Here is a 10542-nt window from a genome sequence, read left to right on the forward strand (position 1 = left end):
AGTGCTGCAGTCCATGGCCATTTGAAATGCATAGTGCGTTGCTGGTTTAAAATATGCCTCTTCGAAACAGGCTTAATGTGGCATTATTAGAAGAAACATGGCACCTGAAAGCTCTCTTGATTGAAGACCCAGGCTTACTGATACTGAAGACATTCTGTTACTGAAGAAAACTGTGGTTAGCCGAAATCCACACATCTTTATACTACAACCATAAGAACTATGAACTAAAGAGCTGTGGAGAAAAAAGGAATGAGTGACCCACAAACGGAGACTTCTTCCTTTATTAGTGAGGTTGAAGCTACAACTGTTAGTGAATCTACACTGACAATATCAGCCATCTACCATAAAACAGCTATTTATTTATACTTGTTCTTTGGAGCCTTCAGGCAGTGAGTTGATACTAAAACAACAGATGCTTAATGGAGTAGTGTCCCTTAGGGAAAGACAACTTTGAATCAAAGAATCAAACGCAGACAGGTTGAGTAAGGGGTAAGACTGGCGTTCAAAGCAGAAACATAAGACGCGCTGATGTGTCAGTATACCACAAAATGCTGATGGTACAAATTGCAGATGTTGCTTTGCTGTGGACCTTTTAACCCCCCACAACGGCTGAATGACGCCGCTCCCTAGGAACCAAATTGGCTCTCTGCTCGTCATTATGACATTAACTCTGCGTCAGCTGTCAACAAAGGGCCACAGTATAGACACGCTTCTTCTCTCGCACACACACACTCGTTGTCTCTATTCTACTTGACTAATCTCCAAACAAAGCTGCGAATGTTAGCCTCTAAAATCCTTTCACTTTGAGTTTTGTGGAAAAAAAAAGTCCTGGGAGAAAAACAAAACAAAAAAAAAAAAGGGCGGTGCAGGCAAAGAAAGAGATGAAGGGACGGACGGCGCTAGCCAACTCCTGCTGAGACCTCTTTGATAGATGCAGAGTTTTCTAAAAGGGAGTTTGGTTCATTTGCAAATCTCTTCACAAAGACTGTGGGCAATTTGGGTGTCTGTTTGCACTTGTGTGTGTGTGTATGAGCTCATTTTTTCAGTCACTACGTGCATATGGTACATGCTTACTATAGAGCAGTGCAGGCTTCTCTTTGTATCCTGCACGTATCTACAGTTCTATGTGCTTTTTTTAGACAGCCCCTTGCGTCTGAATGCCAGAGTTCTCATTGTGTAATCTGTCTTGTATCCTTCGGAGAGCCATTAGATTACCTTGATGTTTTACAATGCTGTAAATTGGGTTTACTGGAATCCCACCACTAATAAGATTAAGCTCCTTTTCACTGTTAAAAAAGTGAAGAAAGTGAGAACGTGTACTGTTGCTTTGACAAATTTAGGGAGTCCTGGTTTTACCCTCTCCACGTGGCAGAGAAGTAATCAGATCACTCAAGTTTAGGCCCAGATTTAAATGAACGCAGAACAAACAGGGAAAGCTTCATATTTGAATACAGCTTCTATCATCCGCTCTGCCCAGAATCAGTAGAGAAGAGAAAACAGGAGAAGAGTGTTCTTTTTTTATTTTTAATTAGGAAAAGAAATATAAGTTATACAATCAAGAGCTATGTATCAGGTGACGAGTAGTGACACAGAGGTTTGAAACAGAAAACATGAAAGCAGTTACTGGGGCTTAGTATGAAATCTTGGATTTTTGTTTGGTAATGTTTGGCCTAAAGGAACATCTGCAAGGCTGTTTAATGTCCTTGAAGCTGCATATCTGCTTAGGATTTATCTATGCAGAATTTTCTTGTAGCATAATTGTTTTCACGGATTTAGTTCGGATTCAGTGTTTAAATCTGAGCAGACTTCCCCTTGCTGGAGTAAAGATACCTCTTGCAAGGCTATTAACATTAAAATAAAAAGAGGTCATCACAAGCCATGGTTCATCCACTTGTTACGTATCACCTTGTCTTCATGTCAAACAAATAGAAACACTTTAGAAAGTTTAATTGGCGTGTGTTAAATCCGCCACATAAAGCAAATGAAGAGTGGAGTTAAAAATGGTTGAAGTTAGGTATAGATTGAGTATTACTGTGTTAAAAGTTAACACAAGACACAAGCCTTTATTCTTGACTTGAACTTAGTGCTCAGGTAGGGTGGCCTCTGTCGGGGTTTAGGTCTGACAGTCCCGTTTTGAGATGCCACGTCCATCTAGCGTCGCAGCTTTGAGGCGGATGCTCATTTGTCCTGTTTTTGAGATCGTCTCTTTTAGAATTTCTGGTGATAGTCTATTATCAATAAATATACAGGCCAGAACAAAAAAACAAGTTAATGCATCGACAAATAGGATTTGTTTTATACTACAGGCAATCTAGACTATACAGTGAAATAGCTTTTACTGGTAGCCTGCGTGTGCAGAAAAATGTAGATGAACCTGAAATGGATGAAGGATTATAGTATTCATGTGCAGGACATCCATTGCAAACAAAAAGCTTTTACAAGCAGCCAAAAGACCGAGAGAAAAGAACAGAGATTACATATTGGCATTCATTTGTCACAAACTGTCCTCCTCTTTGGTGTTCTTTGGTGTTATGGATCTGGCCACTCTGCACTAAGGAGCTCATCAGGTCTAATCATGTACCAGAGTCAGTCAGACTCAGTGAATAACAACACCAACAACAACAACAACAATAATATATTTTATTTATAAAGCACTTTTCATTAAAAATCTGAATCTTTAGATTATATGACATGTCTGATCAAACATCCTGCTAATCAGAATCTAATGCGTCTAATCTTGAGTTAACCATTTGATCAGTAAAGCATGTATGGGCTTGTTAGGTAGCTATCCAAACAACTATAAAGTTGTTGCAAAGCTGTTTAAGGTGCATTACGACCACCTGCTAGGCTGGAATGAGGTATACCCACATTTGTATTTAGATCATTAAACAGCAAGGCAGAAGCAACCTGATTGGAGGTGAGGTTAACTGGGATACATACATTGACTTTCTTTCCGCAACAGCACCACCCACAGTTGGTTCTCTTACTTAACATGTTGGAAGCAGCAGAGACGTTGTCGTGCTACTTTGGCTCTTCTGTGTAACTCATGGCAGAGAGCAAACCATAGCATAAGTACCGTCTAAACTGCGTCTTCGTCCAGATAGGATAAATAAATGTAATGCTGCACTGTTACTACATCAATCTGTAATGACATTCGAGGGGACAAAACTGGAAATCTAGTTCGTTTTCCACCAGTGACAATATCAGTTCTCTACTCAGCAGTGGAGGGCGGAGAGAGGATTTCATGGAAAGCATCACGTGATTATTCACCACTTCACCCTTGTGAAGGACAGAATGATCTTCCTCCCAGATTAGCACAAGTCAGATGTTTCCACTCTCTCTATTTCTGGGTCTCTTGTGCCACTATTTGGATTCATAGACGGATGAAAAGACCACCGTGGCTGCGTGTGTTTGCCCCTGTGTTTCCCAGATAAATGTGTTGTTTCTTTATTTGTATTTGTATTTTATTGTAATCTATTCCATCTGACTATTTTAAGAATGTGTTGTTGTTTTTGAGACCAGGTTAAACCTCTATTGGCCTCGCCCATGGCCACTCCAAACTCAGCAGTTAACCTGAAATTGAACTCAGGAAGGCACAAAGTCAATAAACCAGCAACGGAAGAAACTGGCAGCTATACTTCTTGTCACCTTGACGGATGAATGACACGTCTCCTTGTTATCCCATTGAACATTTTTACTTTCATCATTCCTTTGCCTCTATCTCTTATCCCCTCTACCTCTGTTATCATGTATCTTTATTTCCATCTCTTGCTCTGGGTCTCAGTTGTGTTCTCTGCCGAGCTCTAATAAATTCTTTCTTGTGTGTTTTATTTTTATTACTTCTTCCAGCCTGTCTTTTGTGTTTTTGCATCCCCAGTTTCTCTTTTGTGTGTTTGTCCTCGTATACCTGGTTGTTTGAGGACGTGGTGCGTCGTCGTCGGTGTCTCAGGCCACTGGAGGACTTTTAGAAGTCGACAAGAGAGAGATTGCCGTGGTCTTCCGGCAAACACACACTGATTCACGCACAAATTCAATCACACACGCCCGCGTTAAGCTCTCGAATTCCCGTCAAAGAGCTGCACTCCCACAAGGCAAGGAGCCACAGAGAGAAAAACAAAGAGGCTGCATACTCTCTCCCCATCCTCTCCGTTCCTCCTCTTTCTCCCTTCTTCTCTCGCTGTAGTCTTCAGTAGTGCTCTGCAGTGCAGTGCAAACATGCTGCGTGATCAAAGAGTGTGGGGTGTCAGGAGCGAGGGACAACTTGGGACGCGCATGGAAGGCAGGATGAGAAAAGATGGCAGTGGAACAGAGCTGTCAATCAAACGTCCCATCACCCTCAGTAGACCTCATATCCCAGTGGTTCACCTGTGGACTTCTGAGCTCACCTGAGGGACCATCACTGTACCGTCATTCATCCTGCTTTGTTGCCATTACTGTGCTTTATATGCCTTCATTTAGGCACTTATAGGAATATTGCCAGTGTTTTCCCTTTCTAAATGAAAATCAGGTACATTAACAAGAAAACTATGACACACTCTCTGTAGCCTAAAGTCAGCTTGATAGTTTAGTTGTATTTTTCTTCATGGCTGATATAATATGAGGCAAAGTAAGAAGTACACTCATTAGGGAAAACTAGCCTAGACCAAATTTAATTCCACCATTAACCAACTCAGTCACTAAATTTTAAGGAGCATCTTATCTGCGGCTTGAATGCTGTTACTGGTGCTTATTAAGTTCAAGAAAACTCACAGAGCAAGTTTGCTCAGGAAGAAGTTCAAATTAATAATGTTTAAATGATGGCAGGTTTATTGCAAGGCATTGCCATGTGAACCGTGAAGTCACAGCACCCTCTTCTGGATCCACAGATGAATACATTTATGGTTTTGCGCATCTGTGTGCATTTATGGATCCACATATTTGGAAAAAAGTCATGTCTTATCCGTACCGTATTCAAATCTGTGACATCATGTGGTCATCAAAGGAAGGTTTCTCACTCCTCTGCATTGCTGTTCTTCCTCAGTCCTCCTCTATTGCTCGTGCTACAGACAGGAAGGCTGCTGTCCATGTCCCAATATGTGTCAGTGATCAGTCTCACCATCCACCTGTCCTTCTTTTAGTGGGGTTTAACTGAACAGGGAACCCTTCACACTGTGCACAGTACCCCTGACAAACCACTGATCAGTCTGCATAAAGAGAATAGGTCAACAAGGATCGACATCTGTAGATCCTGATAGTACTGAATGCAGATAGGGTTGTGGGGGCAGCAAACTAATAACTGTTGACATTGTAATAAAGAAGTCAGACAATAATTGGTATTTTCCATCATTATTGAGCATTCGTGACCTGATTTTGAAGCTGGAGTTGTGTTCCATTACTCCCAGTGATATTTCAAACTGATCCACAGACAAACAAAGGACGAAAACAATTGCTGTCTTGTTTTGGATGATCAGTATAAGTATACACCAAGTTCAAAACTCAGTTTTGCCGCAGTGCCTTTAATTACTTCATAGTGAAAATCAGCTAGCCATTGGATTCAGTGACAGGTGCAAACTGAACATTTCTGACTGCTGAAGCTTCACATTAACCAGGTATATGATACTGTATATGATTACAGAGATTACTTTAGCAGTATTAATACAGCATTTTTCCCAAGAAAGTTGTCACAGACACATGTAGCGCCTCTCTAGTGTGTTTGATTATTAGTGAGGTGGCTAACCTCGGCTCTTTCTTTACTCTCAGAACAATAAGATTGGGTTTCTAAAATAAACTTAAAATACACCAAAATTTCACCTTTAAATCAAGTTTTTAAAACACCAACAATACTCTCATTAACTAAAATACCATTTAAATTATAGTACTTATTTTTTAACCATTTTTAACTCAAAATTTCTATTAATCACCTTGACGAAATTAGAATATTAAAATCAATAAGCAAACTGTTTTAGGTAAATAAAAAATGAATTGTTTACTCACAGATTAAATTCCACAGGTACACCTTTTTGCACAGACCTTCTCAAAGTGCAAACCACATCACATTATGACACTTTGAAGAGCCCCATGAAAACAAAAACAAAAAAAAAGTCGGCAATTAAATTAAATCTCTGTTTCAATATACTGTTCAAACGTTGCGGGCCTGGATGCAGCTCGGGTAGGTGTGGCCTCAAAACAAATGACTGCTTCGCCACGACACGGCCAAAGAAAAGAGAAAAAGGTACCTTACCCCCCGAGTGTCGCGTTCACACACACGGACTGCTGCTGGAGGAGAGATGGGGTGAGAAGAGAATACGCCCGGAGGACACGCCACTGCCAATCCCACGACGCTCGGCTCTGTCTCTGCCGCTCCACACTCACTTTTCCCACAGTCTTTGCCGCCGAGGTAGCTGGCCGCTAGCTTAGCAAAGTTTGTGGAAACTGCTAGCTGCTGGGCTAACTGCTAGCTTCACTCCTTCGTCTTTTCTCGAGTTGAGTACTCCACTCAAAACAGACAGGAAAGTCACCACAAAGTCCTTTGAAGCGTCCTGGTCGAACACCTCCACGACCCTGTGACAGATATTCACTCCACAGTCACTTTCCTTTACCGTTCACAACACGCTTCTCTCGTCTTCGGCCTCGGCCATTCCCTCTCTTTTTTCTCCCCCTCCCTTCCTGTTTACCTCTACAGGTCATCGGCGTAACGAACCCTTTCAAAATAAAATACATTGACCAATATTCGTGTACCTCCTCCTGTACTTTCACTCATAATGAACACTCCAACTACATTTATAAACATGAAATAATTAACATATTAAAGGCACTTTTTAATACAGAAACATCATTTATTAATCATTTGTTTTAACTTATGCCCTTTTTACCTTCATGAATTTTCACAGGGCTACACACACTTGAGAGTCAGAACATTATTCATCGGGCTATAGACTCAGTCATTGTGTTACCTCATTTGGTGATACTTTAAAGATATTTATTTATTTAAACGGAAAGTTGAAGATTGCTACTTTAAAAACTATACTGTACAACTTGATTTAACACTTTTTTTATGCAGCATAGCTTGCCTTATCATAGCATCTTAACTCAGGTGATCGGTGAGATGCAGAATTCTCCATGTCTGGACATGGAGGTCAGTGGAGAGGAGGCCCTTTTAATGTTATTTGTATTGTATGTATTGCAGACTGTTGCCTTTTATTCTATTGCTGTAAAGCACCCCGTCCATTTCCCGCTGTAAAAGTTTACTATTAACTTCCTGGGAACATTTTTTGGAGCTTCGTTTCATGGTACAAATTGTTGCATTTCAAGAAAGCATGATGAGATAATGGCATTTAGAATTTACGGTTAATATTGCATAAATTCCAATTATTGGAGTGGCTCTGGGTGTCCAGACTGCTAGCAGGAGCAGTCTGTTTGAGCCTCATTTTCATTCTTTATAATGCACTTGTGAAGTGGAGTTTCCATTGGTGCAACTACAGACTGTTAATAAATATAGCACATAATGTGTCCCCACTTCCTTGTATTGGGCAAATTGATGCTAGGATTCCATGGATACGGGTGCAGCCATCTTGCTGGTTTCGAACCACAGTCTGAGAGTGGATCCACGCGTTGTCTATGGCCCAACCACATCCACTGTGCTCCGCTCTACCTCCACCAGTTACAAAGAAAAGTTGTGCTATACACTGTACTTAATTAGCTATTTTCTCTAACTCTCACAAGCCAACGGGACTGTGTCACAGAGTGGTTGGCATGGCAACAGGTAGCCATCATAACATCACATCCTGTTTGTATAGCATCAAATAACTAAAACTTATTAGAAAAATATACTTGAACATACATCAGTAAAAATGTATTAGGCATGTAGTGTTTTTGTTTGGCTGAAGACCAGCTGAAGATCATCTACAAGTAGATGGACCTTATGACCCATACTGCAGCTGGTGTACTTGCTTTAGCTTCACTTCAATTCATCTTTATGGTTGTAACTCATATAATATATTTATTAGTGGCAGGTGAACACCCAAACAATTATATGTATTGGAAACATTTTCCCAAATGTCATGTATTAACAAAGACTGTGTGGAGGTCTCTGAGGTCTCTGAAAGAAGCCAGGTCACTGGGTAACCTTGCCAATGAGTGGACTTATCTGATTGGTGAAGGTTGGTTGTCTTGAATGGAATAACGATGCCAATAGTGTTGGCTAGTGTTGACTTTCAGATGATTATCATGGCTTACAGCTGAGAGATAACTGCCATTTCGTGAACCTTTTGCTGCAGTTGTGTGCGAGTATAAAAAGTTTATATATTTTGCATAAGCTTAGCTGGAGACTTAAGAAAAATATTTCACAGCAGTGTAGTATATGTTGCTTCTGACAAATAAAAGTCTTCAATCCTTAAAGCAACAACGTTTATTTTCCACAAACACACACACACTCCAAACTCACTGTGTTGCTGAATCAAGACAATCTATATGGCCTAGAAAGAAGAAAAACAAGCATATGACATGTCAGTAAAATAGTTAGCAAAATAAAACACTCATTTTAAATCACACTTAAAAAAATGTGTTTAAAGATTGTTTTTAAAACTGGACCCTTTTAATCCTGTAACCATTATGTTGGAGACCCTTTCAGACCATTACCTTAACAGATCTCTTACCTTTGATGTATATATAATACCAGCAAACCAGCACAGCAGGGTTGCACTCTCGCATAATATTCCTGCTGCCTAGCAACAAAGGGCCACTCTTCATTGCAGCATTTCTTCCCACAGCCGAGAGACAGAGAGAGAGACAGGAAAAACAACAGTTCTTACTTCAAGACTAATAGATTCAGTTTGAGAAGTTTTAAGGGGAAAATGTGTAACCAACCATAATTGTCTACTAAAATTGTTGTACGTGTGGCAAGAGTTTTCATGTTGAGCAATAGTCACTATGGAATAGTTTAACACATGTCGATTTGCAATGAGTATATTTGACTGTTTCTGCTGTCAAACTCTGAGCATTGCAATTTATAGAGCATATTGTCTCTAATGCTCCTCTAGATGCTACAATGGATTTCAACGCCCCCAAATGAACAACAGTAATAATAGATATATGCAAAATTAACTGAAAGTGAAAAAGCACAAAATGAAACTTACCATAGAGCTTTGTTATTTTGTTATTTTTTCAGTACCTTCAAAACTAAAATGTGAATTTTGATATGAAAGTACTAACTATACTGCACTAGTTATCATGCTAGAACAAGGTTAAAGATAAGGCACACAACATTATACATTATTGCTAATACTTGCTGGTCACTCATCTTTATTCAGTGATGGCTCAGACATGTGAATGAGTATAGTGACACCCAGCAGGAGGACTGGTGGTGACATTGCAAACTGACACAGATTTGGAAATGATTGGTAATGAAACTGAAAGAGCTATAACAAATCTCTGTCCCTGCATTATTTAAAAAAAAAAAACTATTCAACTATTTGGTTGAGACTAGGAATTTATGTGTTAACGTGCTAAAATGGAACATCTTGACATGCTAGAGTATAATAGTATAATCTCGTTATAAAAGTATAATCTTGAGAGATGCAGCGAGTCTAGTCATCCATGACTCATTTCAATTCACTCTGAAGACAAGTTCTGCTTCTGCCACAAACAACAAACGTCTTCATTCACCATGGTGCAACAGTGCAGCCATGGTCGGATTGTGTGCGCTCTGTTGAACATTGTGCTGGGGTAAGAGTAGAGGAGAGGCTGCATTAATGATCAGTAGAAACAATAATGTGAAGTGTAGTGAAACACTGTCACTTGATTTGTCTTTTATTTCTCTGTCTGTCTTTCTTCAGTCATCACATGGCTCAACACCTGCACCAGCTAATTGACAACACTGGAGCAGCTCACTCCTACTCGGCAGGCAGCTGGTCCTCAAGGAACTGGTTTTGCAGAAGGACTTTCTGAACATATGGACAAAGATTGTCTCTGAGAAGGACAGATGCTCTCTGGACAAGATCCTGAAGAACACCAAAGCATGGAGGTTGGACAAACTCATACAGAAGGCTGGCTCTGTGGTAGGGGCAGAGCTGGAGTCCCTGACATCAGTTGCAGCTCAACACCTGCAGAAAAGCTTGTTCAGTGACAGGTTAGTGTCTCTGTCCTGTTCCATGGATAGATTGAGAAAGTTGTTTGTCCCTCTGGACATAAGACTCTACAGCGCCTCAATGTGAGGATTCCAATTGACTGTGGTCATTGCCTATAATTAATATTAATAGGAAGGAAGCTGTTGATCGATTAAATGCTTGGAAAGAGGATATTCAAGAAGAGTTTTCTTTGGATGACTGGAGTGTGACACGTGCCCAGCCACACAGACAAACAGCAAACACAAGGTTACATTTATTACAATACAACTGGCTGATGCACACTTATATATCTCCAGGTAAATTACATCAGCTCAACAATAACGTTCCGGATATTTGTATTAAATGAGAACACTCCAAAGGCACACTTTTCATTGCATGTGGAAACGTGAAAAAAATTGAAACATTTTGGGGGGGACAAATAATACAAAAAATAACTCTT

At 40.1% G+C, this 10542-nt stretch overlaps 1 long non-coding RNA gene across 1 annotated transcript in view; it reads right to left on the reverse strand.

The window, feature by feature from the left end:
- Positions 1-9241, reverse strand: part of LOC125014065 — a 132702-nt gene extending 123461 nt beyond the window's left edge. The window contains exon 1 of the long non-coding RNA XR_007113430.1: positions 6221-9241. This is a non-coding gene — a long non-coding RNA (uncharacterized LOC125014065). The remainder of the gene's footprint in view (positions 1-6220) is intronic.
- Between the last annotated feature and the right edge of the window lie 1301 nt (positions 9242-10542).

The sequence above is a fragment of the Mugil cephalus genome, chromosome 9 (genome assembly GCF_022458985.1).
Source record: "Mugil cephalus isolate CIBA_MC_2020 chromosome 9, CIBA_Mcephalus_1.1, whole genome shotgun sequence".
Classification (NCBI taxonomy): Eukaryota; Metazoa; Chordata; class Actinopteri; order Mugiliformes; family Mugilidae; genus Mugil; species Mugil cephalus.